The sequence below is a fragment of the Rhinoderma darwinii genome, assembly GCF_050947455.1.
Source record: "Rhinoderma darwinii isolate aRhiDar2 chromosome 5 unlocalized genomic scaffold, aRhiDar2.hap1 SUPER_5_unloc_47, whole genome shotgun sequence".
Taxonomy (NCBI): domain Eukaryota; kingdom Metazoa; phylum Chordata; class Amphibia; order Anura; family Rhinodermatidae; genus Rhinoderma; species Rhinoderma darwinii.
The window spans coordinates 270,435-288,578 of NW_027461806.1; the positions used below are offsets into that span (position 1 = coordinate 270,435).

Sequence of the window (18,144 nt, forward strand, 5' to 3'; positions counted from 1 at the left end):
TGCCATGCAGATAAACACTGGCAGCGGCAGCAAGTGCATGCCCACAGCCACCCCTTGTTCCTTCACACCTTGTATCAGCTGTAATCCAGTCCAGTCCAGTGCTGCCTGCTGAGCAGCACTGACCAACACTGCCTGGGCCCAGGCTTTTATCTCTGAGGCCCCATTATGATGTCAGAAAGCTGGCTCTGGAATCCTGAGGGCTCCACTATGACACGTGCAAAGTTCCGTCTGAACTTTATATAAGACGGTGAGGCTCAGTCAGTCACTCAGTGTTGCCTGAGAGGGCAACACTGCAACAGCCGGCCGCCAGGCTGTCTTTTTTTTGCACAGCTAGTTGCCTCCAGGAGGCCACAAGAGGGAGACAAGGGACTGCAAAATGGAAAATAGGCATCCACCAACTTTACAGACAACTTCTCCTTGCTCCTACAACCTCCATCCTTGCACAGTTTGTTATTCTTCTAGGTAACATAGTAACAAATCCAAATTGCTGCTCTCTTTGTAGGCAAGCAAGGCTTTGTTGCAACTGCAATTCTTACTTCTTCTTGAAATGTAGGGACGACAGTACATTCCATCACATCCATCTAGTGTACACAGGTAGGTCCATTGTGGCGGGCAGGCGAGCGGGCGGGCTGCTTTATTGGCTGTTTGCTGTTCCCCTACTCCACTCCACTATTTGACTGTTGTGCTGCATCAATCAATCAATCAATCAATCAATCAATCAATCAATCAATCAGTGGCTGGCTCAGGTGCAGCTCTTTAACTTACCTAAAAGGGAGGGCGGAGAGAAGACAAGGAAGGTGAATGAGGTGTTCCAATGTGAAATGCCGGAAACACAGAAACACAGACGACACACAACAAGAGGTGGCAATCTATTCATTAATTGCATTTAATCAATGAGCTCATTATCACTCATGCATTGTCCAACAGGTGTTGAAATAATGGGATTAAAAGGGGAGATCCCTTCAGAAAGACAGAAACAATAGCAAAGACAAAAACACTTTTGGAATCTGCTTTTAGTCAACACATAAGGAAAGGGTGCACCGGTCCTGGAAATACTGCAATACCAGGTCAATGCGTGGAGTGGACAGAGCAAGCTCTATTTCCATCTCCCTGTTCTAAAAATCCATTTAATATATGGTCCCCAGATAGGGGACGTATCAGATATTAAACTGATAAGAACAGATACTACACTTGATCTTAGCCAAAAGGCCGAGAAGCGATAACCCGAACGGGCCGCGCGTTGCCCGAGCCTGCCCGATACTGCTGTTCAGCCCTTGCAGCGATTCAGCCTACTTCTAGGCAATTCCATGGGGCCCTGCAGGCTCACACACTCACAGCTACACGGGAGGTGAATAAAGGCCGGAGAGGAAGCCAGACAGGATTTGCTTCTTTTGCTTGCACCACAATGCAGTGCTGAAAGAGGAGGAATCTACATAAAAACGCCTTCCTGGCAACGCCCAAATGCCCTGCTGCCATGCAGATAAACACTGGCAGCGGCAGCAAGTGCATGCCCACAGCCACCCCTTGTTCCTTCACACCTTGTATCAGCTGTAATCCAGTCCAGTCCAGTGCTGCCTGCTGAGCAGCACTGACCAACACTGCCTGGGCCCAGGCTTTTATCTCTGAGGCCCCATTATGATGTCAGAAAGCTGGCTCTGGAATCCTGAGGGCTCCACTATGACACGTGCAAAGTTCCGTCTGAACTTTATATAAGACGGTGAGGCTCAGTCAGTCACTCAGTGTTGCCTGAGAGGGCAACACTGCAACAGCCGGCCGCCAGGCTGTCTTTTTTTTGCACAGCTAGTTGCCTCCAGGAGGCCACAAGAGGGAGACAAGGGACTGCAAAATGGAAAATAGGCATCCACCAACTTTACAGACAACTTCTCCTTGCTCCTACAACCTCCATCCTTGCACAGTTTGTTATTCTTCTAGGTAACATAGTAACAAATCCAAATTGCTGCTCTCTTTGTAGGCAAGCAAGGCTTTGTTGCAACTGCAATTCTTACTTCTTCTTGAAATGTAGGGACGACAGTACATTCCATCACATCCATCTAGTGTACACAGGTAGGTCCATTGTGGCGGGCAGGCGAGCGGGCGGGCTGCTTTATTGGCTGTTTGCTGTTCCCCTACTCCACTCCACTATTTGACTGTTGTGCTGCATCAATCAATCAATCAAACAATCAATCAATCAATCAATCAATCAATCAATCAATCAATCAATCAGTGGCTGGCTCAGGTGCAGCTCTTTAACTTACCTAAAAGGGAGGGCGGAGAGAAGACAAGGAAGGTGAATGAGGTGTTCCAATGTGAAATGCCGGAAACACAGAAACACAGACGACACACAACAAGAGGTGGCAATCTATTCATTAATTGCATTTAATCAATGAGCTCATTATCACTCATGCATTGTCCAACAGGTGTTGAAATAATGGGATTAAAAGGGGAGATCCCTTCAGAAAGACAGAAACAATAGCAAAGACAAAAAACACTTTTGGAATCTGCTTTTAGTCAACACATAAGGAAAGGGTGCACCGGTCCTGGAAATACTGCAATACCAGGTCAATGCGTGGAGTGGACAGAGCAAGCTCTATTTCCATCTCCCTGTTCTAAAAATCCATTTAATATATGGTCCCCAGATAGGGGACGTATCAGATATTAAACTGATAAGAACAGATACTACACTTGATCTTAGCCAAAAGGCCGAGAAGCGATAACCCGAACGGGCCGCGCGTTGCCCGAGCCTGCCCGATACTGCTGTTCAGCCCTTGCAGCGATTCAGCCTACTTCTAGGCAATTCCATGGGGCCCTGCAGGCTCACACACTCACAGCTACACGGGAGGTGAATAAAGGCCGGAGAGGAAGCCAGACAGGATTTGCTTCTTTTGCTTGCACCACAATGCAGTGCTGAAAGAGGAGGAATCTACATAAAAACGCCTTCCTGGCAACGCCCAAATGCCCTGCTGCCATGCAGATAAACACTGGCAGCGGCAGCAAGTGCATGCCCACAGCCACCCCTTGTTCCTTCACACCTTGTATCAGCTGTAATCCAGTCCAGTCCAGTGCTGCCTGCTGAGCAGCACTGACCAACACTGCCTGGGCCCAGGCTTTTATCTCTGAGGCCCCATTATGATGTCAGAAAGCTGGCTCTGGAATCCTGAGGGCTCCACTATGACACGTGCAAAGTTCCGTCTGAACTTTATATAAGACGGTGAGGCTCAGTCAGTCACTCAGTGTTGCCTGAGAGGGCAACACTGCAACAGCCGGCCGCCAGGCTGTCTTTTTTTTGCACAGCTAGTTGCCTCCAGGAGGCCACAAGAGGGAGACAAGGGACTGCAAAATGGAAAATAGGCATCCACCAACTTTACAGACAACTTCTCCTTGCTCCTACAACCTCCATCCTTGCACAGTTTGTTATTCTTCTAGGTAACATAGTAACAAATCCAAATTGCTGCTCTCTTTGTAGGCAAGCAAGGCTTTGTTGCAACTGCAATTCTTACTTCTTCTTGAAATGTAGGGACGACAGTACATTCCATCACATCCATCTAGTGTACACAGGTAGGTCCATTGTGGCGGGCAGGCGAGCGGGCGGGCTGCTTTATTGGCTGTTTGCTGTTCCCCTACTCCACTCCACTATTTGACTGTTGTGCTGCATCAATCAATCAATCAATCAATCAATCAATCAATCAATCAATCAATCAGTGGCTGGCTCAGGTGCAGCTCTTTAACTTACCTAAAAGGGAGGGCGGAGAGAAGACAAGGAAGGTGAATGAGGTGTTCCAATGTGAAATGCCGGAAACACAGAAACACAGACGACACACAACAAGAGGTGGCAATCTATTCATTAATTGCATTTAATCAATGAGCTCATTATCACTCATGCATTGTCCAACAGGTGTTGAAATAATGGGATTAAAAGGGGAGATCCCTTCAGAAAGACAGAAACAATAGCAAAGACAAAAAACACTTTTGGAATCTGCTTTTAGTCAACACATAAGGAAAGGGTGCACCGGTCCTGGAAATACTGCAATACCAGGTCAATGCGTGGAGTGGACAGAGCAAGCTCTATTTCCATCTCCCTGTTCTAAAAATCCATTTAATATATGGTCCCCAGATAGGGGACGTATCAGATATTAAACTGATAAGAACAGATACTTCACTTGATCTTAGCCAAAAGGCCGAGAAGCGATAACCCGAACGGGCCGCGCGTTGCCCGAGCCTGCCCGATACTGCTGTTCAGCCCTTGCAGCGATTCAGCCTACTTCTAGGCAATTCCATGGGGCCCTGCAGGCTCACACACTCACAGCTACACGGGAGGTGAATAAAGGCCGGAGAGGAAGCCAGACAGGATTTGCTTCTTTTGCTTGCACCACAATGCAGTGCTGAAAGAGGAGGAATCTACATAAAAACGCCTTCCTGGCAACGCCCAAATGCCCTGCTGCCATGCAGATAAACACTGGCAGCGGCAGCAAGTGCATGCCCACAGCCACCCCTTGTTCCTTCACACCTTGTATCAGCTGTAATCCAGTCCAGTCCAGTGCTGCCTGCTGAGCAGCACTGACCAACACTGCCTGGGCCCAGGCTTTTATCTCTGAGGCCCCATTATGATGTCAGAAAGCTGGCTCTGGAATCCTGAGGGCTCCACTATGACACGTGCAAAGTTCCGTCTGAACTTTATATAAGACGGTGAGGCTCAGTCAGTCACTCAGTGTTGCCTGAGAGGGCAACACTGCAACAGCCGGCCGCCAGGCTGTCTTTTTTTTTGCACAGCTAGTTGCCTCCAGGAGGCCACAAGAGGGAGACAAGGGACTGCAAAATGGAAAATAGGCATCCACCAACTTTACAGACAACTTCTCCTTGCTCCTACAACCTCCATCCTTGCACAGTTTGTTATTCTTCTAGGTAACATAGTAACAAATCCAAATTGCTGCTCTCTTTGTAGGCAAGCAAGGCTTTGTTGCAACTGCAATTCTTACTTCTTCTTGAAATGTAGGGACGACAGTACATTCCATCACATCCATCTAGTGTACACAGGTAGGTCCATTGTGGCGGGCAGGCGAGCGGGCGGGCTGCTTTATTGGCTGTTTGCTGTTCCCCTACTCCACTATTTGACTGTTGTGCTGCATCAATCAATCAATCAATCAATCAATCAATCAATCAATCAATCAATCAATCAATCAATCAATCAGTGGCTGGCTCAGGTGCAGCTCTTTAACTTACCTAAAAGGGAGGGCGGAGAGAAGACAAGGAAGGTGAATGAGGTGTTCCAATGTGAAATGCCGGAAACACAGAAACACAGACGACACACAACAAGAGGTGGCAATCTATTCATTAATTGCATTTAATCAATGAGCTCATTATCACTCATGCATTGTCCAACAGGTGTTGAAATAATGGGATTAAAAGGGGAGATCCCTTCAGAAAGACAGAAACAATAGCAAAGACAAAAAACACTTTTGGAATCTGCTTTTAGTCAACACATAAGGAAAGGGTGCACCGGTCCTGGAAATACTGCAATACCAGGTCAATGCGTGGAGTGGACAGAGCAAGCTCTATTTCCATCTCCCTGTTCTAAAAATCCATTTAATATATGGTCCCCAGATAGGGGACGTATCAGATATTAAACTGATAAGAACAGATACTACACTTGATCTTAGCCAAAAGGCCGAGAAGCGATAACCCGAACGGGCCGCGCGTTGCCCGAGCCTGCCCGATACTGCTGTTCAGCCCTTGCAGCGATTCAGCCTACTTCTAGGCAATTCCATGGGGCCCTGCAGGCTCACACACTCACAGCTACACGGGAGGTGAATAAAGGCCGGAGAGGAAGCCAGACAGGATTTGCTTCTTTTGCTTGCACCACAATGCAGTGCTGAAAGAGGAGGAATCTACATAAAAACGCCTTCCTGGCAACGCCCAAATGCCCTGCTGCCATGCAGATAAACACGGGCAGCTGCAGCAAGTGCATGCCCACAGCCACCCCTTGTTCCTTCACACCTTGTATCAGCTGTAATCCAGTCCAGTCCAGTGCTGCCTGCTGAGCAGCACTGACCAACACTGCCTGGGCCCAGGCTTTTATCTCTGAGGCCCCATTATGATGTCAGAAAGCTGGCTCTGGAATCCTGAGGGCTCCACTATGACACGTGCAAAGTTCCGTCTGAACTTTATATAAGACGGTGAGGCTCAGTCAGTCACTCAGTGTTGCCTGAGAGGGCAACACTGCAACAGCCGGCCGCCAGGCTGTCTTTTTTTTGCACAGCTAGTTGCCTCCAGGAGGCCACAAGAGGGAGACAAGGGACTGCAAAATGGAAAATAGGCATCCACCAACTTTACAGACAACTTCTCCTTGCTCCTACAACCTCCATCCTTGCACAGTTTGTTATTCTTCTAGGTAACATAGTAACAAATCCAAATTGCTGCTCTCTTTGTAGGCAAGCAAGGCTTTGTTGCAACTGCAATTCTTACTTCTTCTTGAAATGTAGGGACGACAGTACATTCCATCACATCCATCTAGTGTACACAGGTAGGTCCATTGTGGCGGGCAGGCGAGCGGGCGGGCTGCTTTATTGGCTGTTTGCTGTTCCCCTACTCCACTCCACTATTTGACTGTTGTGCTGCATCAATCAATCAATCAATCAATCAATCAATCAATCAATCAGTGGCTGGCTCAGGTGCAGCTCTTTAACTTACCTAAAAGGGAGGGCGGAGAGAAGACAAGGAAGGTGAATGAGGTGTTCCAATGTGAAATGCCGGAAACACAGAAACACAGACGACACACAACAAGAGGTGGCAATCTATTCATTAATTGCATTTAATCAATGAGCTCATTATCACTCATGCATTGTCCAACAGGTGTTGAAATAATGGGATTAAAAGGGGAGATCCCTTCAGAAAGACAGAAACAATAGCAAAGACAAAAAACACTTTTGGAATCTGCTTTTAGTCAACACATAAGGAAAGGGTGCACCGGTCCTGGAAATACTGCAATACCAGGTCAATGCGTGGAGTGGACAGAGCAAGCTCTATTTCCATCTCCCTGTTCTAAAAATCCATTTAATATATGGTCCCCAGATAGGGGACGTATCAGATATTAAACTGATAAGAACAGATACTACACTTGATCTTAGCCAAAAGGCCGAGAAGCGATAACCCGAACGGGCCGCGCGTTGCCCGAGCCTGCCCGATACTGCTGTTCAGCCCTTGCAGCGATTCAGCCTACTTCTAGGCAATTCCATGGGGCCCTGCAGGCTCACACACTCACAGCTACACGGGAGGTGAATAAAGGCCGGAGAGGAAGCCAGACAGGATTTGCTTCTTTTGCTTGCACCACAATGCAGTGCTGAAAGAGGAGGAATCTACATAAAAACGCCTTCCTGGCAACGCCCAAATGCCCTGCTGCCATGCAGATAAACACTGGCAGCGGCAGCAAGTGCATGCCCACAGCCACCCCTTGTTCCTTCACACCTTGTATCAGCTGTAATCCAGTCCAGTCCAGTGCTGCCTGCTGAGCAGCACTGACCAACACTGCCTGGGCCCAGGCTTTTATCTCTGAGGCCCCATTATGATGTCAGAAAGCTGGCTCTGGAATCCTGAGGGCTCCACTATGAGACGTGCAAAGTTCCGTCTGAACTTTATATAAGACGGTGAGGCTCAGTCAGTCACTCAGTGTTGCCTGAGAGGGCAACACTGCAACAGCCGGCCGCCAGGCTGTCTTTTTTTTGCACAGCTAGTTGCCTCCAGGAGGCCACAAGAGGGAGACAAGGGACTGCAAAATGGAAAATAGGCATCCACCAACTTTACAGACAACTTCTCCTTGCTCCTACAACCTCCATCCTTGCACAGTTTGTTATTCTTCTAGGTAACATAGTAACAAATCCAAATTGCTGCTCTCTTTGTAGGCAAGCAAGGCTTTGTTGCAACTGCAATTCTTACTTCTTCTTGAAATGTAGGGACGACAGTACATTCCATCACATCCATCTAGTGTACACAGGTAGGTCCATTGTGGCGGGCAGGCGAGCGGGCGGGCTGCTTTATTGGCTGTTTGCTGTTCCCCTACTCCACTCCACTATTTGACTGTTGTGCTGCATCAATCAATCAATCAATCAATCAATCAATCAATCAATCAATCAATCAATCAATCAATCAATCAGTGGCTGGCTCAGGTGCAGCTCTTTAACTTACCTAAAAGGGAGGGCGGAGAGAAGACAAGGAAGGTGAATGAGGTGTTCCAATGTGAAATGCCGGAAACACAGAAACACAGACGACACACAACAAGAGGTGGCAATCTATTCATTAATTGCATTTAATCAATGAGCTCATTATCACTCATGCATTGTCCAACAGGTGTTGAAATAATGGGATTAAAAGGGGAGATCCCTTCAGAAAGACAGAAACAATAGCAAAGACAAAAAACACTTTTGGAATCTGCTTTTAGTCAACACATAAGGAAAGGGTGCACCGGTCCTGGAAATACTGCAATACCAGGTCAATGCGTGGAGTGGACAGAGCAAGCTCTATTTCCATCTCCCTGTTCTAAAAATCCATTTAATATATGGTCCCCAGATAGGGGACGTATCAGATATTAAACTGATAAGAACAGATACTACACTTGATCTTAGCCAAAAGGCCGAGAAGCGATAACCCGAACGGGCCGCGCGTTGCCCGAGCCTGCCCGATACTGCTGTTCAGCCCTTGCAGCGATTCAGCCTACTTCTAGGCAATTCCATGGGGCCCTGCAGGCTCACACACTCACAGCTACACGGGAGGTGAATAAAGGCCAGAGAGGAAGCCAGACAGGATTTGCTTCTTTTGCTTGCACCACAATGCAGTGCTGAAAGAGGAGGAATCTACATAAAAACGCCTTCCTGGCAACGCCCAAATGCCCTGCTGCCATGCAGATAAACACTGGCAGCGGCAGCAAGTGCATGCCCACAGCCACCCCTTGTTCCTTCACACCTTGTATCAGCTGTAATCCAGTCCAGTCCAGTGCTGCCTGCTGAGCAGCACTGACCAACACTGCCTGGGCCCAGGCTTTTATCTCTGAGGCCCCATTATGATGTCAGAAAGCTGGCTCTGGAATCCTGAGGGCTCCACTATGACACGTGCAAAGTTCCGTCTGAACTTTATATAAGACGGTGAGGCTCAGTCAGTCACTCAGTGTTGCCTGAGAGGGCAACACTGCAACAGCCGGCCGCCAGGCTGTCTTTTTTTTGCACAGCTAGTTGCCTCCAGGAGGCCACAAGAGGGAGACAAGGGACTGCAAAATGGAAAATAGGCATCCACCAACTTTACAGACAACTTCTCCTTGCTCCTACAACCTCCATCCTTGCACAGTTTGTTATTCTTCTAGGTAACATAGTAACAAATCCAAATTGCTGCTCTCTTTGTAGGCAAGCAAGGCTTTGTTGCAACTGCAATTCTTACTTCTTCTTGAAATGTAGGGACGACAGTACATTCCATCACATCCATCTAGTGTACACAGGTAGGTCCATTGTGGCGGGCAGGCGAGCGGGCGGGCTGCTTTATTGGCTGTTTGCTGTTCCCCTACTCCACTCCACTATTTGACTGTTGTGCTGCATCAATCAATCAATCAATCAATCAATCAATCAATCAATCAATCAATCAATCAATCAATCAATCAATCAATCAATCAGTGGCTGGCTCAGGTGCAGCTCTTTAACTTACCTAAAAGGGAGGGCGGAGAGAAGACAAGGAAGGTGAATGAGGTGTTCCAATGTGAAATGCCGGAAACACAGAAACACAGACGACACACAACAAGAGGTGGCAATCTATTCATTAATTGCATTTAATCAATGAGCTCATTATCACTCATGCATTGTCCAACAGGTGTTGAAATAATGGGATTAAAAGGGGAGATCCCTTCAGAAAGACAGAAACAATAGCAAAGACAAAAAACACTTTTGGAATCTGCTTTTAGTCAACACATAAGGAAAGGGTGCACCGGTCCTGGAAATACTGCAATACCAGGTCAATGCGTGGAGTGGACAGAGCAAGCTCTATTTCCATCTCCCTGTTCTAAAAATCCATTTAATATATGGTCCCCAGATAGGGGACGTATCAGATATTAAACTGATAAGAACAGATACTACACTTGATCTTAGCCAAAAGGCCGAGAAGCGATAACCCGAACGGGCCGCGCGTTGCCCGAGCCTGCCCGATACTGCTGTTCAGCCCTTGCAGCGATTCAGCCTACTTCTAGGCAATTCCATGGGGCCCTGCAGGCTCACACACTCACAGCTACACGGGAGGTGAATAAAGGCCGGAGAGGAAGCCAGACAGGATTTGCTTCTTTTGCTTGCACCACAATGCAGTGCTGAAAGAGGAGGAATCTACATAAAAACGCCTTCCTGGCAACGCCCAAATGCCCTGCTGCCATGCAGATAAACACTGGCAGCGGCAGCAAGTGCATGCCCACAGCCACCCCTTGTTCCTTCACACCTTGTATCAGCTGTAATCCAGTCCAGTCCAGTGCTGCCTGCTGAGCAGCACTGACCAACACTGCCTGGGCCCAGGCTTTTATCTCTGAGGCCCCATTATGATGTCAGAAAGCTGGCTCTGGAATCCTGAGGGCTCCACTATGAGACGTGCAAAGTTCCGTCTGAACTTTATATAAGACGGTGAGGCTCAGTCAGTCACTCAGTGTTGCCTGAGAGGGCAACACTGCAACAGCCGGCCGCCAGGCTGTCTTTTTTTTGCACAGCTAGTTGCCTCCAGGAGGCCACAAGAGGGAGACAAGGGACTGCAAAATGGAAAATAGGCATCCACCAACTTTACAGACAACTTCTCCTTGCTCCTACAACCTCCATCCTTGCACAGTTTGTTATTCTTCTAGGTAACATAGTAACAAATCCAAATTGCTGCTCTCTTTGTAGGCAAGCAAGGCTTTGTTGCAACTGCAATTCTTACTTCTTCTTGAAATGTAGGGACGACAGTACATTCCATCACATCCATCTAGTGTACACAGGTAGGTCCATTGTGGCGGGCAGGCGAGCGGGCGGGCTGCTTTATTGGCTGTTTGCTGTTCCCCTACTCCACTCCACTATTTGACTGTTGTGCTGCATCAATCAATCAATCAATCAATCAATCAATCAATCAATCAATCAGTGGCTGGCTCAGGTGCAGCTCTTTAACTTACCTAAAAGGGAGGGCGGAGAGAAGACAAGGAAGGTGAATGAGGTGTTCCAATGTGAAATGCCGGAAACACAGAAACACAGACGACACACAACAAGAGGTGGCAATCTATTCATTAATTGCATTTAATCAATGAGCTCATTATCACTCATGCATTGTCCAACAGGTGTTGAAATAATGGGATTAAAAGGGGAGATCCCTTCAGAAAGACAGAAACAATAGCAAAGACAAAAAACACTTTTGGAATCTGCTTTTAGTCAACACATAAGGAAAGGGTGCACCGGTCCTGGAAATACTGCAATACCAGGTCAATGCGTGGAGTGGACAGAGCAAGCTCTATTTCCATCTCCCTGTTCTAAAAATCCATTTAATATATGGTCCCCAGATAGGGGACGTATCAGATATTAAACTGATAAGAACAGATACTACACTTGATCTTAGCCAAAAGGCCGAGAAGCGATAACCCGAACGGGCCGCGCGTTGCCCGAGCCTGCCCGATACTGCTGTTCAGCCCTTGCAGCGATTCAGCCTACTTCTAGGCAATTCCATGGGGCCCTGCAGGCTCACACACTCACAGCTACACGGGAGGTGAATAAAGGCCAGAGAGGAAGCCAGACAGGATTTGCTTCTTTTGCTTGCACCACAATGCAGTGCTGAAAGAGGAGGAATCTACATAAAAACGCCTTCCTGGCAACGCCCAAATGCCCTGCTGCCATGCAGATAAACACTGGCAGCGGCAGCAAGTGCATGCCCACAGCCACCCCTTGTTCCTTCACACCTTGTATCAGCTGTAATCCAGTCCAGTCCAGTGCTGCCTGCTGAGCAGCACTGACCAACACTGCCTGGGCCCAGGCTTTTATCTCTGAGGCCCCATTATGATGTCAGAAAGCTGGCTCTGGAATCCTGAGGGCTCCACTATGACACGTGCAAAGTTCCGTCTGAACTTTATATAAGACGGTGAGGCTCAGTCAGTCACTCAGTGTTGCCTGAGAGGGCAACACTGCAACAGCCGGCCGCCAGGCTGTCTTTTTTTTGCACAGCTAGTTGCCTCCAGGAGGCCACAAGAGGGAGACAAGGGACTGCAAAATGGAAAATAGGCATCCACCAACTTTACAGACAACTTCTCCTTGCTCCTACAACCTCCATCCTTGCACAGTTTGTTATTCTTCTAGGTAACATAGTAACAAATCCAAATTGCTGCTCTCTTTGTAGGCAAGCAAGGCTTTGTTGCAACTGCAATTCTTACTTCTTCTTGAAATGTAGGGACGACAGTACATTCCATCACATCCATCTAGTGTACACAGGTAGGTCCATTGTGGCGGGCAGGCGAGCGGGCGGGCTGCTTTATTGGCTGTTTGCTGTTCCCCTACTCCACTCCACTATTTGACTGTTGTGCTGCATCAATCAATCAATCAATCAATCAATCAATCAATCAATCAATCAATCAATCAATCAATCAATCAGTGGCTGGCTCAGGTGCAGCTCTTTAACTTACCTAAAAGGGAGGGCGGAGAGAAGACAAGGAAGGTGAATGAGGTGTTCCAATGTGAAATGCCGGAAACACAGAAACACAGACGACACACAACAAGAGGTGGCAATCTATTCATTAATTGCATTTAATCAATGAGCTCATTATCACTCATGCATTGTCCAACAGGTGTTGAAATAATGGGATTAAAAGGGGAGATCCCTTCAGAAAGACAGAAACAATAGCAAAGACAAAAAACACTTTTGGAATCTGCTTTTAGTCAACACATAAGGAAAGGGTGCACCGGTCCTGGAAATACTGCAATACCAGGTCAATGCGTGGAGTGGACAGAGCAAGCTCTATTTCCATCTCCCTGTTCTAAAAATCCATTTAATATATGGTCCCCAGATAGGGGACGTATCAGATATTAAACTGATAAGAACAGATACTACACTTGATCTTAGCCAAAAGGCCGAGAAGCGATAACCCGAACGGGCCGCGCGTTGCCCGAGCCTGCCCGATACTGCTGTTCAGCCCTTGCAGCGATTCAGCCTACTTCTAGGCAATTCCATGGGGCCCTGCAGGCTCACACACTCACAGCTACACGGGAGGTGAATAAAGGCCGGAGAGGAAGCCAGACAGGATTTGCTTCTTTTGCTTGCACCACAATGCAGTGCTGAAAGAGGAGGAATCTACATAAAAACGCCTTCCTGGCAACGCCCAAATGCCCTGCTGCCATGCAGATAAACACTGGCAGCGGCAGCAAGTGCATGCCCACAGCCACCCCTTGTTCCTTCACACCTTGTATCAGCTGTAATCCAGTCCAGTCCAGTGCTGCCTGCTGAGCAGCACTGACCAACACTGCCTGGGCCCAGGCTTTTATCTCTGAGGCCCCATTATGATGTCAGAAAGCTGGCTCTGGAATCCTGAGGGCTCCACTATGACACGTGCAAAGTTCCGTCTGAACTTTATATAAGACGGTGAGGCTCAGTCAGTCACTCAGTGTTGCCTGAGAGGGCAACACTGCAACAGCCGGCCGCCAGGCTGTCTTTTTTTTGCACAGCTAGTTGCCTCCAGGAGGCCACAAGAGGGAGACAAGGGACTGCAAAATGGAAAATAGGCATCCACCAACTTTACAGACAACTTCTCCTTGCTCCTACAACCTCCATCCTTGCACAGTTTGTTATTCTTCTAGGTAACATAGTAACAAATCCAAATTGCTGCTCTCTTTGTAGGCAAGCAAGGCTTTGTTGCAACTGCAATTCTTACTTCTTCTTGAAATGTAGGGACGACAGTACATTCCATCACATCCATCTAGTGTACACAGGTAGGTCCATTGTGGCGGGCAGGCGAGCGGGCGGGCTGCTTTATTGGCTGTTTGCTGTTCCCCTACTCCACTCCACTATTTGACTGTTGTGCTGCATCAATCAATCAATCAATCAATCAATCAATCAATCAATCAATCAATCAATTAATCAATCAATCAATCAATCAATCAGTGGCTGGCTCAGGTGCAGCTCTTTAACTTACCTAAAAGGGAGGGCGGAGAGAAGACAAGGAAGGTGAATGAGGTGTTCCAATGTGAAATGCCGGAAACACAGAAACACAGACGACACACAACAAGAGGTGGCAATCTATTCATTAATTGCATTTAATCAATGAGCTCATTATCACTCATGCATTGTCCAACAGGTGTTGAAATAATGGGATTAAAAGGGGAGATCCCTTCAGAAAGACAGAAACAATAGCAAAGACAAAAAACACTTTTGGAATCTGCTTTTAGTCAACACATAAGGAAAGGGTGCACCGGTCCTGGAAATACTGCAATACCAGGTCAATGCGTGGAGTGGACAGAGCAAGCTCTATTTCCATCTCCCTGTTCTAAAAATCCATTTAATATATGGTCCCCAGATAGGGGACGTATCAGATATTAAACTGATAAGAACAGATACTACACTTGATCTTAGCCAAAAGGCCGAGAAGCGATAACCCGAACGGGCCGCGCGTTGCCCGAGCCTGCCCGATACTGCTGTTCAGCCCTTGCAGCGATTCAGCCTACTTCTAGGCAATTCCATGGGGCCCTGCAGGCTCACACACTCACAGCTACACGGGAGGTGAATAAAGGCCGGAGAGGAAGCCAGACAGGATTTGCTTCTTTTGCTTGCACCACAATGCAGTGCTGAAAGAGGAGGAATCTACATAAAAACGCCTTCCTGGCAACGCCCAAATGCCCTGCTGCCATGCAGATAAACACTGGCAGCGGCAGCAAGTGCATGCCCACAGCCACCCCTTGTTCCTTCACACCTTGTATCAGCTGTAATCCAGTCCAGTCCAGTGCTGCCTGCTGAGCAGCACTGACCAACACTGCCTGGGCCCAGGCTTTTATCTCTGAGGCCCCATTATGATGTCAGAAAGCTGGCTCTGGAATCCTGAGGGCTCCACTATGACACGTGCAAAGTTCCGTCTGAACTTTATATAAGACGGTGAGGCTCAGTCAGTCACTCAGTGTTGCCTGAGAGGGCAACACTGCAACAGCCGGCCGCCAGGCTGTCTTTTTTTTGCACAGCTAGTTGCCTCCAGGAGGCCACAAGAGGGAGACAAGGGACTGCAAAATGGAAAATAGGCATCCACCAACTTTACAGACAACTTCTCCTTGCTCCTACAACCTCCATCCTTGCACAGTTTGTTATTCTTCTAGGTAACATAGTAACAAATCCAAATTGCTGCTCTCTTTGTAGGCAAGCAAGGCTTTGTTGCAACTGCAATTCTTACTTCTTCTTGAAATGTAGGGACGACAGTACATTCCATCACATCCATCTAGTGTACACAGGTAGGTCCAGGCGAGCGGGCGGGCTGCTTTATTGGCTGTTTGCTGTTCCCCTACTCCACTCCACTATTTGACTGTTGTGCTGCATCAATCAATCAATCAATCAATCAATCAATCAATCAATCAATCAATCAGTGGCTGGCTCAGGTGCAGCTCTTTAACTTACCTAAAAGGGAGGGCGGAGAGAAGACAAGGAAGGTGAATGAGGTGTTCCAATGTGAAATGCCGGAAACACAGAAACACAGACGACACACAACAAGAGGTGGCAATCTATTCATTAATTGCATTTAATCAATGAGCTCATTATCACTCATGCATTGTCCAACAGGTGTTGAAATAATGGGATTAAAAGGGGAGATCCCTTCAGAAAGACAGAAACAATAGCAAAGACAAAAAACACTTTTGGAATCTGCTTTTAGTCAACACATAAGGAAAGGGTGCACCGGTCCTGGAAATACTGCAATACCAGGTCAATGCGTGGAGTGGACAGAGCAAGCTCTATTTCCATCTCCCTGTTCTAAAAATCCATTTAATATATGGTCCCCAGATAGGGGACGTATCAGATATTAAACTGATAAGAACAGATACTACACTTGATCTTAGCCAAAAGGCCGAGAAGCGATAACCCGAACGGGCCGCGCGTTGCCCGAGCCTGCCCGATACTGCTGTTCAGCCCTTGCAGTGATTCAGCCTACTTCTAGGCAATTCCATGGGGCCCTGCAGGCTCACACACTCACAGCTACACGGGAGGTGAATAAAGGCCGGAGAGGAAGCCAGACAGGATTTGCTTCTTTTGCTTGCACCACAATGCAGTGCTGAAAGAGGAGGAATCTACATAAAAACGCCTTCCTGGCAACGCCCAAATGCCCTGCTGCCATGCAGATAAACACTGGCAGCGGCAGCAAGTGCATGCCCACAGCCACCCCTTGTTCCTTCACACCTTGTATCAGCTGTAATCCAGTCCAGTCCAGTGCTGCCTGCTGAGCAGCACTGACCAACACTGCCTGGGCCCAGGCTTTTATCTCTGAGGCCCCATTATGATGTCAGAAAGCTGGCTCTGGAATCCTGAGGGCTCCACTATGACACGTGCAAAGTTCCGTCTGAACTTTATATAAGACGGTGAGGCTCAGTCAGTCACTCAGTGTTGCCTGAGAGGGCAACACTGCAACAGCCGGCCGCCAGGCTGTCTTTTTTTTGCACAGCTAGTTGCCTCCAGGAGGCCACAAGAGGGAGACAAGGGACTGCAAAATGGAAAATAGGCATCCACCAACTTTACAGACAACTTCTCCTTGCTCCTACAACCTCCATCCTTGCACAGTTTGTTATTCTTCTAGGTAACATAGTAACAAATCCAAATTGCTGCTCTCTTTGTAGGCAAGCAAGGCTTTGTTGCAACTGCAATTCTTACTTCTTCTTGAAATGTAGGGACGACAGTACATTCCATCACATCCATCTAGTGTACACAGGTAGGTCCATTGTGGCGGGCAGGCGAGCGGGCGGGCTGCTTTATTGGCTGTTTGCTGTTCCCCTACTCCACTCCACTATTTGACTGTTGTGCTGCATCAATCAATCAATCAATCAATCAATCAATCAATCAATCAATCAATCAATCAATCAATCAGTGGCTGGCTCAGGTGCAGCTCTTTAACTTACCTAAAAGGGAGGGCGGAGAGAAGACAAGGAAGGTGGTGAAATGCCGGAAACACAGAAACACAGACGACACACAACAAGAGGTGGCAATCTATTCATTAATTGCATTTAATCAATGAGCTCATTATCACTCATGCATTGTCCAACAGGTGTTGAAATAATGGGATTAAAAGGGGAGATCCCTTCAGAAAGACAGAAACAATAGCAAAGACAAAAAACACTTTTGGAATCTGCTTTTAGTCAACACATAAGGAAAGGGTGCACCGGTCCTGGAAATACTGCAATACCAGGTCAATGCGTGGAGTGGACAGAGCAAGCTCTATTTCCATCTCCCTGTTCTAAAAATCCATTTAATATATGGTCCCCAGATAGGGGACGTATCAGATATTAAACTGATAAGAACAGATACTACACTTGATCTTAGCCAAAAGGCCGAGAAGCGATAACCCGAACGGGCCGCGCGTTGCCCGAGCCTGCCCGATACTGCTGTTCAGCCCTTGCAGCGATTCAGCCTACTTCAAGGCAATTCCATGGGGCCCTGCAGGCTCACACACTCACAGCTACACGGGAGGTGAATAAAGGCCGGAGAGGAAGCCAGACAGGATTTGCTTCTTTTGCTTGCACCACAATGCAGTGCTGAAAGAGGAGGAATCTACATAAAAACGCCTTCCTGGCAACGCCCAAATGCCCTGCTGCCATGCAGATAAACACTGGCAGCGGCAGCAAGTGCATGCCCACAGCCACCCCTTGTTCCTTCACACCTTGTATCAGCTGTAATCCAGTCCAGTCCAGTGCTGCCTGCTGAGCAGCACTGACCAACACTGCCTGGGCCCAGGCTTTTATCTCTGAGGCCCCATTATGATGTCAGAAAGCTGGCTCTGGAATCCTGAGGGCTCCACTATGACACGTGCAAAGTTCCGTCTGAACTTTATATAAGACGGTGAGGCTCAGTCAGTCACTCAGTGTTGCCTGAGAGGGCAACACTGCAACAGCCGGCCGCCAGGCTGTCTTTTTTTTGCACAGCTAGTTGCCTCCAGGAGGCCACAAGAGGGAG

General features: G+C 47.8%; 12 non-coding genes across 12 annotated transcripts; all 12 read right to left on the reverse strand.

Moving 5' to 3' along the window:
• Window positions 1-1,030: 1,030 nt before the first annotated feature.
• On the reverse strand, window positions 1,031-1,221 carry LOC142695152 (U2 spliceosomal RNA). The gene has a single exon (XR_012863296.1). It is a non-coding gene; the product is annotated as a U2 spliceosomal RNA (small nuclear RNA).
• Window positions 1,222-2,521: 1,300 nt separating this feature from the next.
• Window positions 2,522-2,712, reverse strand: LOC142695154 (U2 spliceosomal RNA). The gene has a single exon (XR_012863298.1). It is a non-coding gene; the product is annotated as a U2 spliceosomal RNA (small nuclear RNA).
• Window positions 2,713-3,996: 1,284 nt separating this feature from the next.
• Window positions 3,997-4,187, reverse strand: LOC142695544 (U2 spliceosomal RNA). The gene has a single exon (XR_012863650.1). It is a non-coding gene; the product is annotated as a U2 spliceosomal RNA (small nuclear RNA).
• A 1,296-nt stretch (window positions 4,188-5,483) lies between these two features.
• LOC142695155 (U2 spliceosomal RNA) lies at window positions 5,484-5,674 on the reverse strand. The gene has a single exon (XR_012863299.1). It is a non-coding gene; the product is annotated as a U2 spliceosomal RNA (small nuclear RNA).
• A 1,276-nt stretch (window positions 5,675-6,950) lies between these two features.
• LOC142695156 (U2 spliceosomal RNA) lies at window positions 6,951-7,141 on the reverse strand. The gene has a single exon (XR_012863300.1). It is a non-coding gene; the product is annotated as a U2 spliceosomal RNA (small nuclear RNA).
• Window positions 7,142-8,441: 1,300 nt separating this feature from the next.
• Window positions 8,442-8,632, reverse strand: LOC142695157 (U2 spliceosomal RNA). The gene has a single exon (XR_012863301.1). It is a non-coding gene; the product is annotated as a U2 spliceosomal RNA (small nuclear RNA).
• A 1,312-nt stretch (window positions 8,633-9,944) lies between these two features.
• LOC142695159 (U2 spliceosomal RNA) lies at window positions 9,945-10,135 on the reverse strand. The gene has a single exon (XR_012863302.1). It is a non-coding gene; the product is annotated as a U2 spliceosomal RNA (small nuclear RNA).
• A 1,280-nt stretch (window positions 10,136-11,415) lies between these two features.
• Window positions 11,416-11,606, reverse strand: LOC142695160 (U2 spliceosomal RNA). Its single transcript, XR_012863303.1, has one exon. It is a non-coding gene; the product is annotated as a U2 spliceosomal RNA (small nuclear RNA).
• A 1,300-nt stretch (window positions 11,607-12,906) lies between these two features.
• Window positions 12,907-13,097, reverse strand: LOC142695161 (U2 spliceosomal RNA). Its single transcript, XR_012863304.1, has one exon. It is a non-coding gene; the product is annotated as a U2 spliceosomal RNA (small nuclear RNA).
• Window positions 13,098-14,409: 1,312 nt separating this feature from the next.
• Window positions 14,410-14,600, reverse strand: LOC142695162 (U2 spliceosomal RNA). The gene has a single exon (XR_012863305.1). It is a non-coding gene; the product is annotated as a U2 spliceosomal RNA (small nuclear RNA).
• Window positions 14,601-15,872: 1,272 nt separating this feature from the next.
• LOC142695163 (U2 spliceosomal RNA) lies at window positions 15,873-16,063 on the reverse strand. Its single transcript, XR_012863306.1, has one exon. It is a non-coding gene; the product is annotated as a U2 spliceosomal RNA (small nuclear RNA).
• Window positions 16,064-17,343: 1,280 nt separating this feature from the next.
• LOC142695164 (U2 spliceosomal RNA) lies at window positions 17,344-17,534 on the reverse strand. Its single transcript, XR_012863307.1, has one exon. It is a non-coding gene; the product is annotated as a U2 spliceosomal RNA (small nuclear RNA).
• Window positions 17,535-18,144: the final 610 nt, after the last annotated feature.